Below are 20,707 nucleotides of genomic sequence, written 5' to 3' on the forward strand. Positions count from 1 at the left end.
TATGTATTTTTTAATTCAGCTATACACAGATTTACTAATGAAATAATTGTCCTGGAGCCCATGTAAAAATCAACCTTGCTGGTGAGGATTGGATTGAAAACCCTTTAATATATCCCCAAATCCTGTTGGCAGTGAGAAGCATTGCAAATGAACGTGATTTAAGATGGTGTTTCCTTTCTAATGATAATTCTCTAAGGCTGGGGATTTTCAAAGTAGTCTATGGGCAGTATGACCTACAGGATGGAGCACTGGGCTGGGACGCGGGAGACCTGGCTTCTATTCCTGGCTCAGCCAGTCTGGGGGTGGAAGCTCCCTGTGCATGGGAGGCAAAAGGATAGCAGGGGGAGTGAGGGGAGCAAGTATGACAGAGTTGGGGAGGACAACCAGCTCCTGGCTGGGAAGGGGCAGCCCGGTAGTTCCCACAGTCATTCCTATGATAGTTCCTGGGCAGCTGGTGGCCTGTGCCCTGTGCTCCCCCAGCCCCTCCTTGGCAGCTGGCATCCTGTACATCAATGCCTCCCTTCCCCCAGCCAGGTGCCAGTACCTTGTCCCATTCTCCACCCCGCCTCAGCAGCTAGTGTATATGCTCCTCCTTCTCCCCTGTGGTGGGTGTCTCCATCAGGATCCAGGTGGCTTAAAGGCAGAACCAGGCTGCATTGGGGACCCCTACCCGCTCCCTCGTGGCCAGCCCGATCTTGTGCACTGGGGTGGCTGCTCCAGCCCTTCTCTGGATCCCGTTCTTGTCTCCCCCCCCTTCCCCCCCATGTGTGCAGGGGGAACATATCTGGGTCCTCCTCACACTGCAGAAAACATTGAAGGGATGGAAACCTAGATCTGCCCCCACAGTGTTTTCATTGCAGGGTGCTAGAACCCCTTACCCCCTGGTTCCACTGCCACTGCTGCCACTGACCTGCTGGTTGACCTGGGCAAGCCACTTCCCCACTCTGTGACTGAGTTTCCCTATCTGTAGAATGGGGATAATAATACTGACCTCCTTTGTAAAGCACATCGAGATCTGCTGATGAAATGTGCTAGATAAGAGTTAGGCATTGATTATTACTGCATTTCAATGGGAGTTGAGCACCTAACTCCCTGATGCCACTTTGACAGTCTCAGACTAAATCTATTCTGATCTAACCATACAAGCACTTTTCAAGCATCTTTGAGACCCAAACCACAAAACCTATAGCCCCAGGAACATCAGCTATCAGCACTGTGGCCAGATACCACTCTTATTTACTCCAGTGTCAACCCAGAGTAACTCTGCTGACTTCAAATGGAATTACTCCCGATTTTAGTTACACCAGTGTAAACCCAAACTATGGCCCTGATCTTGCACCCTTATCTGTGTAGGTGAATCCTGGAGAACATCCTCATATCATAGAATCTCAGGGTTGGAAGGGACCTCAGGAGATCGTCTAATCCAACCCCCTGCTCAAAGCAGGACTAATCCCCAATTTTTGCCCCAGATCCCTAAATGGCCCCCTCAAGGATTGAACTCACAACCCTGGGTTTCGCAGGCCAATGCTCAAACCACTTATCCCATTTTCAAACACTTATACATATAATAAACCATATTTTCTATTTTACTGTGCCTCCTTTTCTTACCATGTAGAACACCATTGATTTGCTACTACTTCTTTATTTTTCTTCATCCTACATCAATCTTTTTTCTGCCACTACAGTTGATTGTCATGGAAATGATTATTACATCACACAGAAAAGATCAGGACACTGAATGTGACGTAAGCATTCAAAGAATTTTTTAACAGACAACAAAGGTGACCTCAGCATTGAAGTGAGCACAGGTTTGGATCCTAAGGCAGCAACCTGGGAGGGTTTTGATTTGTCATAGAAATAGGCTTCAGAGGCCTATTTAAACTTCGTGAAAGCCTACTAAGTCCTTCTAGCGTTATGACAAATTCCTAGGAGCCTGAATGCATAATTCTTGGAAGTCTGATCCCAACCAAGTCAGGGACTGGATGGGATTTCTTGTATTGTAGGACATCCCTGGATTCTGGGCTCTGGGGAGTCTTTAAAGAATCCAGATGGAACCAGCTGATTTTAATGGGATCTACAAGTAAGTGTTTAGGTAAGTTAAAACTTAGTCATGTGCTAAATATTACTCCAGCCTGCTTAGTAGGGCACATAAATCTGTATTTATCTCCATTGCTGTTTACCTTTTAAAAAAAAAAATCTACGCTCCCACACAAGAGGATATAAAAACCCTGAAAAAACTGATCTTTATTAATTATTATTATTATTAATCTCACAGCAGCCCCTAGAGGCTCCTCAAGTCTGGGGCTCCTTTGTGCTAGGGCTGTATAAACACATAGTAAGAGATAGTCCTGGCCCTGAGCCATTTACAGTCTACCCAGACCAGGCAGACAGAGGAAGGGTTAGTACCCCTGTTTTACTGATGGGGAACCAAGGCACAGAGAGATGACATGACTTGCCTGAGGTCAGACAGGAAGTCTGTGGCAAAGCTGGGAAATAAACCCAGAGTTCCAGTCCAGTGCCTTAGCCACACAGCTATCCTTCCTCCTTGTCACAGGGTGGGCTGGCCCGTTAAGGAAGCTGGGCTCAGCCCCGTGTGCGCCTAGTTATCTGCCTCCCAGGTGATGGGTTTGGGCATGACATGACAGCAGCCCCTGGGTGATGTCATCTATAAGAGGGAGCATGTACAGTCATTGAGGAGGAGGGATTCTGCAAGGACTGGAAGGATCCCCTGCAGAAGAGCCAGGTGGATGGCAAAATGTGCTGGGAAGTCTGGGGAGAAGGCCTAGAAAACAGCCAGAAATGGCTGAGGCAAGACCAGCAGCTACGAAAGAGCTGTGGGAGGTCTTGCCACAGAGCTGGAGTGGGACTGACACAGGTCCCCTGCCCAGAGAGAGCTGACAACTGAAGTCTTGAGACTTGAATGAGAGAGGAGCCCTGAAAAAGGGATCAAATGGACTTGTCAAGCCCTGATACAGGGTAACAGGGGAGCCCTGGATGAGAGCTAACAAGGACACACTGAGTGAAGGTGAAAAGACTTTGTTTTCTTGGACTTTCTGTTTACGCCAGGGAGGGAGGCCTGTGGCCAAATCATCTAGCAGTTCTGGAATCCACCCTTTTGAGAGGAAACTGAGGCTCAGAGCACTAGGTACCAAATAACCTTGTCACATTGCCTAACTTTTGTCACTTTTCTAACTCAGTGGTTAGAAAAACAGTCGAGTGTCTCCTCAGGCACATGCACCCAATAAAGCCCTCAGAGGGGGACTCCTCTTCATTTAGAACCAGTTAGCTTATGAGATATTTTCAATGATAAATAACAACAGAAAATAAGCCTTTACGGATTTAAGAATGGAAATAAATTGTGTATATTACAGATACCTAATGGAAATATTCAGAGCAAAGGCAGTCATGAAACACACATGGCGAGATCCTTAGCAGCAATCCAGATCACATGAATGCAAAGAGAAAAGGAGTACTTGTGGCACCTTAGAGACTAACCAATTTATTTGAGCATAAGCTTTCGTGAGCTACAGCTCACCTCATCAGATGCATGCAGTGGAAAATACAGTGGGGAGATTTATATACGTGTATTTTCCACTGAATGCATCCGATGAAGTGAGCTGTAGCTCACGAAAGCTTATGCTCAAATAAATTTGTTAGTCTCTAAGGTGCCACAAGTACTCCTTTTCTTTTTGCAAATACAGACTAACACAGCTGTTACTCTGAAACCTGTTATGAATGCAAAGGCACTTTTAGCCACTTTTGCAGCTATTTGATCCTTGAGCTAGTGTAACTTAAGCCTTGTCTTCACTACAAAAAAAGGCATGCTCTTAACTCATGGTAAAATCCCAGTGAAGATTGAAGTAGTTTGTAGTTTCCACATGAGTTAGTACGTTACATTAAAGCCTATAGGAGGTACCTGGGGTTTAACCTGACCTGCTAACTTGCATGAAAATAACAAACTGCCTCCTGTTACTTTGAGCTAGATAACCAAGTGAAGATCACTTTTATTTTTTCCTAGTGAAGACAAAGACTTAGAGCAGCCTCCAGGCCGCTCTGTGTGATACATGGGGCCTATGATCCCAAGGAGCTATTCCAGCAGCTGAGAATTCCTGGACTGCAAGATCAGCATGGTCATGTCTCCTGTAGACTAGGAGCTGGGAAGGGTTGGATTAGAGCTGGACATGTGCACTCTATGCCAGCCAAAGATGGGGGAAATCTTACTTCGGCAGGTCCACCGGGCTGCCAGCTGCTTTCTGTTGGCAGAGCAGCGCAAGACAGGTAGAACAGGGCTGAGGATCCAGCCCAGAGTTCTAATTTCGGAGTCAATGAAAGTATTAAACACAAGCCACATATATGATTTTAAACCTGAAGAGTCAAAAATCTGTTCAGTCACATCGGTGTCAATCACTGAATCTGGAATCACTGAATTCAGAGGAATTACTCAGGATGTAACCAAGAGCAGAATCTAGCCTTAATACTCTTTAAATAACTTAACCCTGCTATGAGTAATAGATGTGAATCACCAAGTTGGGTCTTGCCATCAGGTAGAGGGATAGCTCAGTGGTTTGAGCATTGGCCTGCTAAACCCAGGATTGTGAGTTCAATCCCTGAGGCAGCCATTTAGGGATCTGGGGCAAAAATTGGGGATTGGTCCTGGTTTGAGCAGGGGGTTGGACTAGATAACTTCCTGAGGTCCCTTCCAACCCTGATATTCTATGATTCAGGGTATAGCTGTGAAGTTCAAAACCAGATTTGAAGTTCAAGGATGTTTAGTTTCCTGATCTGGTTTCAGCCGCTATTTTCTATCAACTTGGGACAGTAACTTTAGCAAAACATTTGAAAAACAAATGACTTTTTAAATGGCTACAAATTGAGCTCCTCTTCCTTCCCTGTGTTGTACAATATTCCTCAGAGGCAAATGCTGTTATCTAGCTTGTAAATAGTAAGATTTCCCTTCTATTGCTAATAATTAACTTGCATTTGCAGTTACATACAGAGAGGATCTGTTGTACTTTTGATTTGTGGAGGTTCACTTAGGGAAATTTAACAGAGCTGCCTTTTTGAGAATGGCACCAGCCAGGAATGTAGTTCTAACAAAGTATTTCAGCAGACCATTAAAAAAAAACAACAACAAAAACAAACAAAAAAAAAACCCAACAACCTGCTACAAGAATCCTACAGCAAAATGTAACAGCAGATTTTTTTTTTTGTTTTTTTTTTGGGCTGCTTCCCAGTATTCATGGGGGAATTCTGCTATTTGCTGAGTTTAGCGAATGCAATCTAGCACTGAAGGAAAACCAGCAAAAAGGAACACCACTTTCACCATTTTCTCAGTTCTGTTTAGCATCAGAAAGTACTTAAAGGAATGGGAAATTTTCTGGTTGCTATAAAGTTGAATTAAAATCCAAAAAGCAGTGGCTCTCAGCACATATAAGACAGACTGATTAGACAAGTGATCAACACATACAGGATAAAAATCACTCAGCACAGTCAGAAACAATCTAACAGAAGGTAGAGCTTAACCTTTAAAGTCTATTCCCTTTGGAAACAAGGTCAATAATGTTTAATATATCACTTTTAGTGTTTACAATGTAAAGAAAAATCAACATATTCCACTATATTTCCCGCACAATAACAACACTGCATTTATATAGATCCTTTCAAACCAAGATCTCAAAGCACTTTACAAAGATGGATCAGGATTATAAATCATAGAGAAAAGATGTTTACAGGGAACATATAATGCAGTAGTTCAAACAGAATCTACCTCCAAAATCAACAGAGACTCCAAAATTATTTATGCTGGAAAACCTAAAAAAAGACGACTGCAAAGATTTTAAATTTTCAGAAGTTTAAATACTCACTTTGTGAGGCTAAAGGCACATCAGACTGAAATCCAGGGAAATCAAAAAAAGCTTGTACCAAAGAACTTAACCAGCCAAGAACATGATGAAGCCCTTTCTTTGAACTGTCCAGCTAGAGGTATTTACTCATTTCACACAGGCAAAAAGCATGACACACTAGCAAAGCCTTTAACGTGGGGGTGCCAGAGGGGGAAACCCTTCCCCGGTGGTTTTAGTTCAGCCCACTCATTAAAATACAAAGTGAAAACAGCTGCTGTAGGAAGGAAGAGGATGTCCAGGCTTTTTCTCCTTAAATTCCTTGGGTATAAAATGGTTTCATTGTGGAATTCCAGTAGGCAGAAAAATCCAGTGGTTTTAAGGCTTTGCTTTATAGTCTCAATCACCCTCTGTACTGGGTTGTAGAAACTGTATCTAAGTTATCTCAAAAATGAGTTAAGTGTAACATCCTGGACTGGATTGGAAACAATTTTCATTTTTAAAAAAAATAAAGTATTAGGGAAAATATGAACCTAAAACATCTCCCCATCCCAAATGATTTTCTCCAAATGTGTTACAAGTGTGTGTGCTTTTTCAAACTACATCCACATGAAATATAACACTTGACCTGTCTATAGGGTCTGCCAGCCAGAGCACGCCAAGCACACTACAAAGGTCAATTAATGCATACAAATACTTAAAATTGATAAGTGCTTTTCATCCATAGACCTTACTGCACTTTAGCTTCACGATGCCCCTAAGGAGCTGTCGGTATCAGTATGCCCATTTAACAAAGGTTACCAGCAAAAATGTCAAAAGATGCTCAGAGAGGCAAAGTGGGTGAAGTAGTATCTTTTATTGGGCCAAAATCTATTGGTGAGAGAGACAAACTTTCGCACTACACAGAGCTCTTCTTCAAGACCTGATGCTCAAAAGTAGAGCCCTGCAAATCTGCGGCTATCCACTTTAAATCCGTGGGATCCAAACCCAGCATCCAAAATTAGCGGCCACTTTTAGAAATTTGGCTTTCAGTGACTATGGGTATGTCTACACTGCAATCCAAAGTGTGACTGCAGCACAGGTGGACATACCTGTGTTAGCACAGCTAATAGCAGTGAAGACACAGCAGCATGGGGCTTCAGGACAGTCTAGGAATGCAATATGTCTCCAGGGTTCCTGGCATGCTCGGACAGCCCACGCTGATGCCTTTGATGCCACAGCTACACAACTATTATTAGCTGAGCTAGCGCAGGGTATGTCTACCCAAGTTACAATCACACTTCCTGCTGCTGTCAGGGAAAGGGCCAGGCCAGGGATGAGAATATAACCCAGAGGTCCAGTCCTGCAAACACCTATGCCCATGAGTAATTGCATTCATGTGGGCAGTCCCATTAAAGCAAATGGGATTGTCTGCATGAATAAAGTTACTCATGTGTATGCGTGTTTGCAGGATCAGACCGGAGGAGTCCTGCTTTAACTACTAGACCACATTCGCTCTCTGCCTGTTATTCTATATGTTAACATATTTTGGCAGTGAAATCTGTACTTGTAACAAAATTATTTTAAATACTTACATGCCTTTTTTATATTATCAAATGGTATTTTACAGTCTACAGTAGGTAGACAATGGCTCATTAATGGCTGTTCCCCTGCAGCAATTAGGTAATAGGTGTGTAAAAAGATTATTCTTTTTAAAATAAAAGACATTGAAAAAAATCCATGTAAAGAGATCAAGCATTCAATATATTATAAAATCCAAAGGCAAGGCTGCCCATTAGCTCTGTTGGTTCAACAGCTGGTATTAATTATTAGTTAGAAATAAGATGCATTTATGCAAAATGAGGCAATCTACTGGATTTATTCATCATGGTTGTGAGAAAAGCGACCACCAATTCCCCTACTGATTCTGAACTGGCTGGTTTCATAGCTGTACTTTCGTGTGTGCTTAATGTTTCCTGCAGGTCTGAAAAAGTATGCAAAATATTTCAGTGCAGGGCCTTTGTATGGAAGTAATAGGAAATAAATGTCTCCCTTAAGGACTCTAGCTAATACAGAACAGGGAGTTGGCCTTGATTCATAGATTCCTGGGCCAGAAGGGACAACTGTGATCATCTAATCTGACCTCCTGCACAGCACAGGCCACAGAGCTGCCCCCACAATAATTCCTAGAGCAGAGCAGCCGTCAAAAAAGCGAACAGAATGTTGGGAATCATTAGGAAAGGGATAGATAACAAGACAGAAAATATTATATTGCACCTATATAAAATCATGGTACACCTGCATCTTGAATACTGTGTGAAGATGCAGTCACTCCATCTAAAAAAAGATATATTGGAATTGGAAAAGGTTCAGAAAAGGGCAACAAAAATTATTAGGGATATGGAACGGCAACCACATGAGGGGAGAGATTAATAAGACTGGGACTTTTCAGCTTGGAAAAGAGACGACTAAGGGGGATATGACAGAGGTGTATGAAATCATGACTGGTGTGGAGAAAGTAAATAAGAAAGTGTTATTTACTCCTTCTCATAACACAAGAACTAGGGGTCATCAAACGAAATTAATAGGCAACAGGTTGAAAACAAACAAAAGGAAGTATTTTTTCCCACCACACAGAGTTAATCTGTGGAACTCCTTGCCAGAGGATGTTGTGAAGGCCCAGACTGTAACAGGGTTCAAAAAAAGAACTAGATAAGTTCATGGCGGATAGGTCCATCAATGGCTATTAGCCAAGATGGGCAGGGATGGTGTCCCTAGCTTCTGTTTGCCAGAAGCTGGGAGTGGGCAACAGGGGATGGATCACTTGATGATTACCTGTTCTGTTCATTCCCTCTGGTATTGGCCACTGTCAGAAGACAGGATACTGGGCTGGATGGACCTTTGGCGTGACCCAGTATGGCCATTCTTATGTCAATTTGGATTTAAAAATTGTCAGTGATGGAGACTCCACCACAACCTTCGTAAATTGTTCCAATGATTAATTACCCTTATTGTTAAAAATGTGTACCTTATTTCCAGGCTGAATTTGATGACAGCAGGGATTTGTGGGTGGGAAGAGTTGAGGTCCTTAAACATTTTTGAAAATGGGTGCTGATTGATTAATTATTTTTCAGTTTTTCTATTTCCAAAGAAAAGGTCCATCCACACTAGAATGGAAGGATCCAAGCTAGAGATCTATACTGTTCTCCTTGTTATTTTTTTTTCACATAAAAAAAGAAATTCTGATTCCATATCTGCCTGTTAATTTCTTTAAGCTGCAAAGGAGCCTGACAAAGAGGAACCTGGAGTTCATAAATCCTAAATGGGCTAGGACCACGCTGGTATGGCTCCACAGCAACAGGGAGATGTCATTCCCAGCTCAGGTAGACATACCTGTGCTAGCTTTGCTCCAGCAAGTGCCTACAAATAGCAGTGCAGCCACGGGTGTGGCTCAGGCTAGCCACCCAAGTACAGTTCTGCCCAGCCCCCAACATACCTACTCAGGTGACTAGACCTCATGCCCTTCAAGCAACAGGTGTGATCCCTAAAAGCAGGTGAGTGGCATCCCCATTGGTTTAAAACAGAAGGTGTTGCTGGATGGACATTTTCTGCAAAGGGCTTTACACCTAGGTCCGAAATATCCCTTTGGGAAACTCTGGGCACTTCAGAGCCCTCCATGTTAGCAATGGTGGGAGCACTAGGATAGACAAGGCTCCACCTCCTAGCCTGGAACCACAGAATCCCATTCCCCTCCCCAATCACGGGAGCAGGAAGACGGTATGAGTCTGAGGTTCTTCCTCCACTGTCTTTCCATCCATCCATCCTCTGCCTTTTTTCTCCTTCCCCCCTCCCAAATAATCACAGTGAGAAAAAATGCAGAATGAACAGCATCTTCGAACACTGCTTGACACATTCTCTTTTCTTTGGGCTTTCTCTGCCTTCTCGTCTTCTAACTCATGGCTGTGAACATGCTTTGGGATCTCTCTTTTTTTTAATGCCAGGATACACTGTAAATCTCAAAGAGGAATCGCGAGGGGCTCAGGGGAAATGCCATAATTTTTTTCCTCAGCTGCAGCCAATCTTTTAAAATTAAAGCTCTTACGGTTTGCAAGTCAGAAGGCATTAAAGAAATGACTGATGGGGAAGTTTCTAGGAAGTCACATACATCAAGTGCAATGGTAATGTAGATATCCAAACAACTGCCAAGGGGCACTCAGATATTCCATTTATTACACCAGCGAGAGTTCAACAAACTCATGTGACTCACTGCAAGAGGCTTTCTATTATAAGCAGCAATTGCACCTTGCGCAGCAACCTTGTTGAGATCTCCTAAGCTAAAGCAAAAAGGGAACAAGTCAGTAATTGAGGACTCCTAAATGATGGAAGAATCACCAGATTCAGTTATCAGAGTAGCAGCCGTGTTAGTCTGTATCCTCAAAAAGAAAAGGAGTACTAGTGGCACCTTAGAGACTAACAAATTCAGTTAGTGACAACTTTCTTTGAACCAGTGCTCCTGCAGAGAGCCTCTTAACATTGTGTGGGATATATTTTGGATGTAAAATACACCCCTCCCCTCAGTCATCACCATGGCAGCTGAACGCCTGGTCACATAGACTTTAGCATGGATTGAGGACACTCTTAAACCATTTCAATAAACCAGTTTATTTCAACAGCTGATGCCAGTGCAGCGCCTCACAAATAGGTTCATTTCGTGCTCTGAAGCACTCCTGAGACAGATCAAGAGCAATAGTTATATGCAGGCAAGTCGTTGGGACTCTGATGTGCCACCTGCACTACTCAGTTTGCACACCCTCTGAGGCATGCTTGTGCTTCCTGAGAGTAGTCAGTCCAGTCTGGCCAAAGCTGAGATTACAGTACAGCCACACTCCATCTCCCAGTAGATAAGGCATCATTGCATTGAGAGCCTGGTCCAAAGCTCACTGAACTCCAGGAAAAGGCTCCCAGTGATGTCCGTGGGCATTGGGTTGGGCCCTGAGAGGAGTTTGTACTATTGCAGTTTGTTGAGCGCTGTTTGCCATTGGGGCTAACCCATTCCCCTCACCATTAAATAAATAAGCATTTGTATTTACATGGCCTGGACACTGGCTCCCTAGAGGTGTGGAGGGTGGTATTATTATAAACTCCATGATCTGAACTCTCATGCACTAGATGATTGTAAGATGCCACAATCCTGACTGAAGAACAGAGAGAAAAGAATCCAAGACCCAGTTCAGCCTAAAGAGATCCCAAGGATTAGTCACTTAAGAAAATGTAGTCAGAAGCTTGTGCTGGGACACTGCTGTGTGCCCAAGCAGTATATGGTAGGGCTTACCTTGTCGAGTGTAAAGTCCTCGGGTTCCTTTGCACTGGTACAGTGCTACGCACATCTATGGTGCCATACAAATGACTAGAGCTGCTCGAAGTTTTTGACCAAACAAAACTTTCCTAACAAAAAGGGGGAGGGGAAAGCATCATTGAAAACACATTTTTGTGTGTGAAAACAGCATTTGGTGTTTTGGGGTTTTTATTTGATTTTTCAAAAGGTAATTTTGGAATGAAGCCAAATCAGTTTTTATTTTGTTTCACCTCAAATTAATTGTTTTTGAAAACCAATAAGCTTCAGTTTGGGGATTTTGGTTGGTTTCTTCCTTCATAGGTCTAGAAAACTGTAATGCCTCTACATTTTCAGGTACCACCACTTAACTAATATCCACAAGCACAAATAGTAGCCCCAAAGAGGCAAGCCAATCACAACCCTGCTTTTTAAGCTAAGCATCTGAAGTCTAGTCCTGTGTTTACCTGTTCACCATGAAATATTCAGGTATTCCTTTGGATGTCCACCCAACAGAATCCTACCACAGTGTTACATTTACACAGCACCCTTCTAAACCAAAGGAGTCCTTCTGCAATAGAGAGACAAAGACAAACCCCAACTCTTACAAATAAATTCAACCGGATCTATAAGATCCCTACAGAGCAGACAAGACCTCAAATTTTCAGGTTTATATCAAGAGACCCATAAACTGCATGGAACTTTATGGGCCAGATCCTCAGCTGGTATAGATCAATCACTGAAGTAAATGGAGCTATGTGGATTGACACCAGCCTACATCTACCTCAGAAAGCTGAAGGTCTGACACAGCTCTACCAAGAATCAAACCTGTGGTTGCATAAACTCTAGATGTTCCAAATCCAATGCTTGGGCCATTACACCATCCCTTTCAGTCAACCCCCTTTGAAAGAACACTGTGTTGAGAGAATCTTCTCCTTCCAATCAAGTGAAACTTTCTGCTACTAATGATGCCTTTATTCTCGTCCCCAAAGTGCACCCCACCAACTTTGAAAAAAAAATATCCCAATCAAACCAATAACAAAGTAGCACATCAATAGATTCGGTACATTTTCCATCTGTGAATGGTTTCTTTCAATTACCATGGAAGGCATCCCAGCACGGCAGCTCCTCACAGAATTATTATGGAAATAACAGAGCGAGTTTCACTACAATAGTTTGATCACAGTAATGCCTATTTTGCATCTCACACTTTGAGGTGCAAAAAAGGCATTATAGAAAGAAAGAAGTTCTATCCAGATGGCAATTATGGTCTGAAGCATAGAAAGGCTCCCCACAAGATCAAAGGGCAGGAAAGACAATTGGATATAGTGCATGAATTTTATTAGGGCTGTCAAGTGATTAAAAAAATTAATTGCGCAATTAATTGCGCTGTTAAACAATAATAGAATACCATTTATTTAAATATATTTGATGTTTTCTACATTTTCAAATATATTGATTTCAGTTACAACACAGAATACAAAGCGTACAGTGCTCACTTTATATTTATTTTTTATTACAAGTATTTGTACTGTAAAAAAAACAAAAGAAATAGTATTTTTCAATTCACCTAATACTAGTACTGTAGTGCAATGTCTTTATCATGAAAGTTGAACTTACAAATGTAGAATTAAGTTAAAAAAAACCTGCATTCAAAAATAAAACATTGTAAAATTTTAGAGCCTGCAGGTCCGCTCAGTCCTACTTCTTGTTCAGCCAATCGCTCAGACAAACAAGTTTGGTTACATTTTCAGGAGATAATGCTGCCCACTTCTTGTTTACAATGTAACCTGAAAGTGAGAACAGGTGTTCACATGGCACTATTGTAGACAGCATCGCAAGATATTTACGTGCCAGATGCGCTAAAGATTCATATATCTCTTTGTGCTTCAATCACCATTCCAGGGGACATTAGTCCATGCTGATGACAAGTTCTGCTTGATAACAATCCAAAGCAGTGCGGACTGACTGGTGTTCAGTTTCATTATCTGAGTCAGATGCCACCAGCAGAAGGTTGATTTTCTTTTTTGGTGATTCGGTTTCTGTAGTTTCTGCATCGGAGTGTTGCTCTTTTAAGACTTCTGAAAGCATGCTCTACACTTCATCCCTGTCAGATTTTGGAAGGCACTTCAGGTTCTTAAACCTTGGGTCGAGTGCTGTAGCTATCTTTAGAAATCTCACATTGATATCTGTAAGGGGACTCGCTGGGGCTCGTCCCTCTGTGGGGTGGTGGGGCACCATACCGCCTTGCTACACCCTCTCTGCTGGGTTGGGGAATACTCAAATACTCTTAAAATGAACAGACCTTCAGGCAGGGCCCCGCAAACAGTACAATATAAGCCAGAGCCCTGGGTCAGGGCAGGACAGCAAACAAACAAACAAAGTCAGAAGCTCAGGCCCTCAGGCAGGGACTGAGCAAATAGTTCAACAGCAAACCCCAGGCTCCTGGCTTTGATCCACCAGGGAGAGGGGAGACTGCCATCAGTGAGGTGGGTGGCAGGGGGGACACAGACCCACCCACTCCACTGCGTCCCAGCCCGGGGCCCTAGCAGCAGTAGAAGATCGCTGCTGTGTCAGTGGGGATCCTGGCCGCAACACACTGACATTGGCTCTGGCAGTGCTGCAGCCAGACTAGGGTCAGCTGCCCCCAGGCTACTTCCAGACTCCCCCTTGTACGGTACCTGGGTCAGGGTGGTTTCCTCGGAGGGTTCCAGCACCATGGGTTCCTCCAAGTAGCTGGCGAGGGGTAGGCTTGGCAGCTCCTCCATGCACTGGTTGGCATTAGGCATTGGCCGGTCCAGCCAGGGTCTCCCAAGCCAGAGCCAGGCCACAGATGTCTGGCCTCTCCAGGAACTGCTGCCCAAGTGAGCTCTGGGTTGGGCTTTTATACTTCCTGTCCTGTGCCATGACCTCTGGGGGGTGGGCGCAGGATCCACTGGCTCCGCCCACTTTGGTGTCTGGGGAGGTTCTTCCCTCTGTGGCGTGGTGGGGCCTCGCTACACACACACACACCTGCTCAAGTCTGGCTCCCACTCATCAGGGCCAGATCCTTCCAAATCTCCCAGGAGGGACAAGAAGTCTGCATTCGCGTGGTCATTACCTGCCCTATGGCGGACAGTAAAAGCATAGGGCTGCAGTGCCAGGTACCAGCATATTAGTCTCATATTATTATTTTTCATTTTGGCTAACCACTGAAGTGTGGCGTTGTCAGTGACCAGCATGAACGGGGCCCAAAGGAGGTAGTAACACAATGTGTCACAGGCCCATTTCACTGCCAGGGCCTCCTGGGGTAGGCTAGTCATGGAGCCAGGCCAACCATGTGACCCCATCCACTGTTAGCCAGACTTGGGCATTGGCGTAAGGCCATACATCGCCATGGATTCACTGCAACCAGATGGTCCCCATGTGGGGGTCCGCCAGGAGGCCTAAACTTTGGTGGATTAGGGTCTGCCCACAGCCTGAGTCAATCAGGGCCAGGGTCGTGCGATCTCTGACAACTACTGGCACTATAATCTTGGTGGTCTGCGACTGTCAGGCGTTGTTTTCCCCCGCTCAAATGTGACCAAAACTGCAGTCCATCTCAGTGCAATCCCATTGCAAGTGTCCATATTTCCCACAGGAGAAACAAGGCCCGAGCTCTTGTCATCCAGGCCGGGCGGATGCTCCCCCAGGGCCCCTTGGGGGGCTTCAATTGGTCTTTCCAACCCCTGTCTCAGGGTCACGAGGGGCTTGTCAAACTGGCCCCTCGGAACATCTATACCGGGGCTCCTGGACCCGCAAAGGGTTTCGCAGCTTGATCCGGGCACTCCCCTTCCTCTCTAGGTTAGGGCGCTTGGGCCCTGGTGGGTGGGCTCAAATAGCCGGTCCCACTGGGGCTTCAGCCACAAGGAAATCTTCCATTAGAGCGATGGCGGCAGCTAGTGTCACAGGCCAATGGCGGAGGACCCAGGCCCTTCCTCGCAGCGGAAGGATGTGGACGAACTGTTCCAGGATGACTTGCTCAGTGAGCTCATCTGGGGTTCGCCTCTCAGGCTGTAGCCACTGCTTGCACGCCTCCCTCAGCTCCTGGGCCACCAACTGGGGTTGGGCGCCCGTGGAGTAAGTCAGACTCCGGAACTGCCACTGGAAGGTTTCCGGGCTGACATCTAAGGCTTCTAGAATCGCTGCCTTTACTTGGGTATAGTCCTGCGCATCCCCCGTGGATAGCCCCTGGTACACAGTTTGGGCAGTCCTGGTCAGAAATGGGGCCAGGAGGGTGGCCCACTGGTCGGGTGCCCACCCTGAGACCTGCGCCACCCTTTCAAAAGTCACCAAAAAGGCTTCGGGATCATCCTCCGGTCCCATTTTGGTTAGCCGCACCGGCGCAGTGGGGTGGGGTGACCCAGACGTGTCTCCCGGCTGGGGCTCCGGGGGTCATGGCAGTGCCATCATCAGCTGCTGTATACATTGTCACTGGAACTCCTGGTTCTGAACACCCAGGTCCAGAATCACCTGCTGCTGCTGGGTCCCCAGCTGCTGGATGAGCTGCTGTTGCTGCTGGAGCTGTGCAGCCTGCTGCTGCTGCTGCTGTTGGAGCTGGGCCGCCTGCTGTTGCTCCTGGCTCTCGGCCAGGAGCTTAAAAAGTTTGGACATTACCATAACTCCTTCAGGGGAATGTCCGTCCCCCCCAAGGCCCCTTCTCACAGGGGTCAAGGGCTCATGCCCGCATTCTCCACCAAGTGTAAGGGGACTCGCTGGGGCTCGTCCCTCTGCGGGGTGGTGGAGCACCACACCGCCTTGCTACACCCTCTCTGCTGGGTTGGGGAATACCTAGTCTATGGCCCAGATCTTCAGGCAGGGCCCCACAAACAGTACACAATATAAGCCCAAGCCCTGGGTCAGGGCGGGCAGCAAACAAATAGTCACAGGCTCAGGCCCTCAGACAGGGACTGAGCAAATAGTTCAACAGCAAACCCCAGGCTCCTGGCTTTGATCCACCAGGGAGAGGGGGAGACTGCTACCCGCGAGGTGGATGGCAGGGGGGACACAGGCCCACCCACTCCACTGCGTCCCAGCCCAGGGCCCTGGCAGCGGCAGAAGATCCGCTGCTATGTCAGTTGGGATCCTGGCTGCAACACACTGACATTGGCTCTGGCAGTGCTGCAGCCAGACTAGGGTCAGCTGCCCCCGGGCTACTTCTGGACTCCCCTTCGTAGGATACCTGCGTCAGGGTGGTGTCCTCGGAGGGTTCCAGCACCATGGGTTCCTCCGGGTAGCTGGCGAGGGATAGGCTTGGCAGCTCCTCCAAGTAGCTGGCGATGGGTAGCCTTGGCAGCTCCTCCGGGTAGCCGGCGATGGGTAGGCTTGGCAGCTCCTCCATGCACCGGTCGGCATTAGGCATTGGCCAGTCCGGACAGTCTTCGGGTCAGCCGTGGATTGCCGGGGTCTCTACAAGCCGGAGCCAGGCCACAGGCGCCTGGCCTCTCCGGTGGCTGCCGCCCAAGTGAGTTCTGGGGTTGGGCTTTTATACCTCCTGTCCTGCACCTTGACCTCTGGGGGGGCGGGCACAGGATCCACTGGCTCCACCCACTTTGGTGTCTGGGGAGGTTCTTCCCTCTGCGGGGTGGTGGGGCACCACACCACCTCGCTACAGTACCTTCTTTGCGTTTTGTCAGATCTGCAGTGAAACTGTTCTTAAAATGAACAACATATGCTGGGTCATCATCCAAGTTGCTATAGCATGAAATATTTGTCAGAATGTGGGTAAAATAGAGCAGTGGACATACAATTCTCCCCCAAGGAATTCAGTCACATATTTAATTAACACATATTTTTAACGAGCATCATCAGCATGGAAGCGTGTCCTCTGGAATGGTGGCCGAAGCATGAAGCGGCATATGAATGTTTAGTATGTCTGACACGTAAATATCTTGCAAATGCCTGTTCTCACTTTCTGGTGACACTGTAAATAAGAAGCGGGCAGCATGATCTCCTGTAAATGTAAACAAATTTGTTTGTCTTAGCGATTGGCTGAACAAGAAGTAGGACTGAGTAGATTTGTAGGCTCTGAAGTTTTACATTGTTTTGGTTTTTGAGTGCAGCCACATAACAAAAAAAAAGTCTACATTTGTAAGCTGTACTTTCACAGCAAAGAGAATGCATTACACTACTTGTATGAGGTGAATTGAAAAAAAAACAGTCGACTGTTTCTTTTGTTTATCATTTTTACAGGGCAAATATTTATAATAAAAAACAATATACACTTCGATTTCAATTACAACACAGAATACAATGTATATGAAAATGTAGTAAAACATACAACATATTTAATAAATTTCAATTGGTATTCTATTGTTTAATAGTGTGATTAAAACAGCAATTAATCACGATTAATTTTTTTTGAGTTAATTGCGTGAGTTAACTGCGATTAATCGACAGCCCTAGATTTTATCCCAACTCCTTCTCTTTAATACATACTTTATGGCATCTAAAGACTGATCTATGGGCTAGACCTATGAGTAATCCAATCTCTAGGCAGAATGTGGGAGTTAGAGTTAGATCCAAAGCTCACGGAGGTCAATGAAGAATCCTGACACTGATTTCAGTGGGCTTTGGATCAGGCTCCAAAGCACAAAGGGCAAGAAAATTAGGAAGCCAGATATTTGGCAGACTCCTTTTAGCAGTCTAAGAGCTCATCTACACAGCACATTAGCAGTGCCTGCATCAATGCACAAAGCACTGCATCGTGGGTAGCTATCCCAAAGTGCAACTTGCCGCAGTGTGTTTTGGGAAGTTTGTGCAATGCCTCATGGGACCAAAACATTGTTGCAGGGGAGAATGGGAACATTGCATAGGCATCCGATGATGCACTGTGCTCAACGGCAAACAACCCAGTGGTTTTCACACTATAGCATACACCATAGCCCCAGAAGCATGGAGCCTGCTTAGTAGTGCATTCTTGCTCTGAGCATCTCCAACACCTCGCACCTTCCCCTGCAGTATTTCCAGAGCCGAAGTAGGGTCTGCCGCGATGTGCTGCAAACAGCCCTGCTGCAAGCCCTTGAAAAAAACAATTCACAGTTGCTGCTGGCAGTCACAGAGCAGCTGCACTCTGTTGAGCGCTGTTTCTGGTCCCGTGAAACAAGCACTGACTGGTGGGACCGCATCGTTTTGCAGGTATGGGATAACGAGCAGTGGCTGCAGAACTTTTGAATACGGAAGGCCATCTTCCAAGAACTTTGTGCAGAGCTTTCCCCTGCCCTGCAGTTCAGCAACACAAAAATGAGAGCTGCTCTGACAGCGGAGAAGTGAGTGGCGATTGCTAATTGGAAGCTTGCAACGCCAGACAGTTACCTGTCAGTGGGGAATCAGTTTGGAGTAGGTAAACCAACCGTGGGAGCTGCTGTGCTCCAAGTGTGCAGGGCCATCAGTCGACTTCTGCTATGAAGGGTAGTGAGTCTGGGAAATGTGCAGGACATAGTGGATGGTTTTGCCCCGGTGGGGTTTCCTAAATTGCGGTGGGGAGATAGATGGCACGCATATCCCCATCTTGGCACCAGACCACCTTGCCAAAGAGTACATAAACCAAAAGGGATACTTTTCAATGGTGTTGAAAAGCACTGGTGGATCACAGGGGGCGTTTCACCGACATCAACATAGGATGGTCAGGAAAGGTTCATGATGCACGCATCTTTAGGAACTCGGGTCTGTTCAAAAAGCTGCAATCCAGGTTAATTTGGGTTTGAATAGAGACTGGGAGTGGCTGGGTCATTACACATATTGAATCTATTTCCCCATGTGAAGTATCCTCACACCTTCTTGTCAACCGTCTAAATGGGCCATCTTGATTATCACTACAAAAGTTTTTTTCTCCTGCTGATAATAGCTCATCTGAATTAATTTGCCTTTTACCGTTTGTATGGCAACTTCCACCTTCTCTGTATGTATATATATCTTCTTACTATATGTTCCATTCTATGCATCCGATGAAGTGGGCTGTAGCCCACGAAAGCTTATGCTCTAATAAATTTGTTAGTATCTAAGGTGCCACAAGTACTCCTGTTCTTTTTGCGGATACAGACTAACACGGCTGCTGCTCTGAAACAGGTAGACAAAAGTAACAGCTGCAATTGCTTTAATATTCCTGGGACTAGATCCAACTGGCTGTTGGAGAAGAAAAGGGTCATAGTGCCTGTGCTCTTTTGGAGATGGCTTGCATCCACCGACAGGGACAGTACCAGTACACAGTCGCAGCACTCAGGAAAACATAGGGACTGCAATTGTGCCCCCTTGCATGCTCATGAGAGCTAGTCACTGCTAGGCCCTTAACAACCAAACTAGAGCAGGTATGTCTCAGCAGAGACAAATAATTCACAGTCCTTTAAAGTCCAGCCTATATGCAAAGAAAATGAATTACCATGTTAGATGGCTGGTACAAGACCAGCAGTGTTCGGAAGAGGGGGTATCTTCCCCTTTTGCACACCCAGGATTTCACACTCACATTCAGGAAGGACTTAGTGTGGGTTCTGGGACTGAGCCACAAGTGCCTAATGGGAGTGCGAGTTGTCATGTGACCCCGGCTGTGATAGCTTGATAACTGCCCCTTTGGTATCCTGTTCCTACAGTGCTGTATGTGGAACAAGTTACTGAGCGGAGCCCAACAGCCCACAACAGAAATTTCTATGGAAACTGCTACCCATTCTCTCTCCATGCACTGCACTGAAAGTACACTGCTACCCAAAACTAGTGCTGCTCTCCACTGGGTCCTTGCACTAGGGTGACTGTGCAAAGACCTCCACACAGGGAAGGGCATCTCTTTAGGGGAGAAATCATTTAAAAGAACACCTTTAAATGTACAAGCCACACTACATATTTTATAAGCAACAGTACGTGGAAGAAAATGTCTGGTCTGGTGCTGGATGCAGGGTCTGATGCTGGACGCAATGATCTCTCCATGAGGAGAAGTTGTAGCTGAATGTCCCGGTCATTTCTGGCCCTGGCAGTCAGGTTGTGGCAATGGGTACACTTCTGTGGGACATGTCCGTCTCCCACGCAATGGATGAACTGTGGGTAACCATCAGTTACTGGGAAGGCATCCTAGCAGGAAATGCACCTCTTCAGCTTGGAAGATCCAGGCACAACGGTGAGGGAGAAAGCTTCCCAGTCGGGAAGGGCGGGAAGCAGGAAAATGAAGTCCTAAGCTATGAGCTAACGAGGAGGGTAAGTAGGAAGGAAAAATTAAGTTTTTTTTGTTTTGTTTTTTTAACAGAGAGAGAACAAGAAAAGGAAAGAAGTAACTACTAAACTACACTAAAACTAACAGGTCAGGCACTATCTAACAGGTCAAAGGAGAGGCAGGCTGTGCTGTGGATTCAGTCCCAGACCATAGGCAGTAGAGAAGGAACTGGGGGGAGCAGTCGGACCGCATAGTGCTACATATACATGACTCTCACAGCGTGAGATGGGGAGGTGCACATGTGCGGTCCAACGGGCACTGCTGATGAAGATCCTCCAATCCCAAGTGCAGGGGGCGCTGCCGCACCTACAGTGGAGCGCCTATAGGGGCATCACTGGAAGA

General features: G+C 45.8%; 1 protein-coding gene across 2 annotated transcripts in view; it reads right to left on the reverse strand.

The window, feature by feature from the left end:
* SORBS1 (sorbin and SH3 domain containing 1) overlaps nt 1–20,707 on the reverse strand; it is a 262,831-nt gene that overhangs the window by 166,663 nt on the left and 75,461 nt on the right. The window contains exon 1 of one of the 2 annotated variants that reach the window (XM_074958402.1): nt 5,865–5,984. The exons of the other annotated variant lie outside the window; for it this stretch is intronic. The gene's annotated coding sequence lies outside the window, so the exon portion shown is untranslated. Of the gene's footprint in view, nt 1–5,864; nt 5,985–20,707 lie in introns of those variants that run through there. 2 annotated transcript variants of the gene reach the window in all.

The sequence above is a fragment of the Natator depressus genome, chromosome 7, assembly GCF_965152275.1.
Source record: "Natator depressus isolate rNatDep1 chromosome 7, rNatDep2.hap1, whole genome shotgun sequence".
In the NCBI taxonomy this organism is placed as follows: domain Eukaryota; kingdom Metazoa; phylum Chordata; order Testudines; family Cheloniidae; genus Natator; species Natator depressus.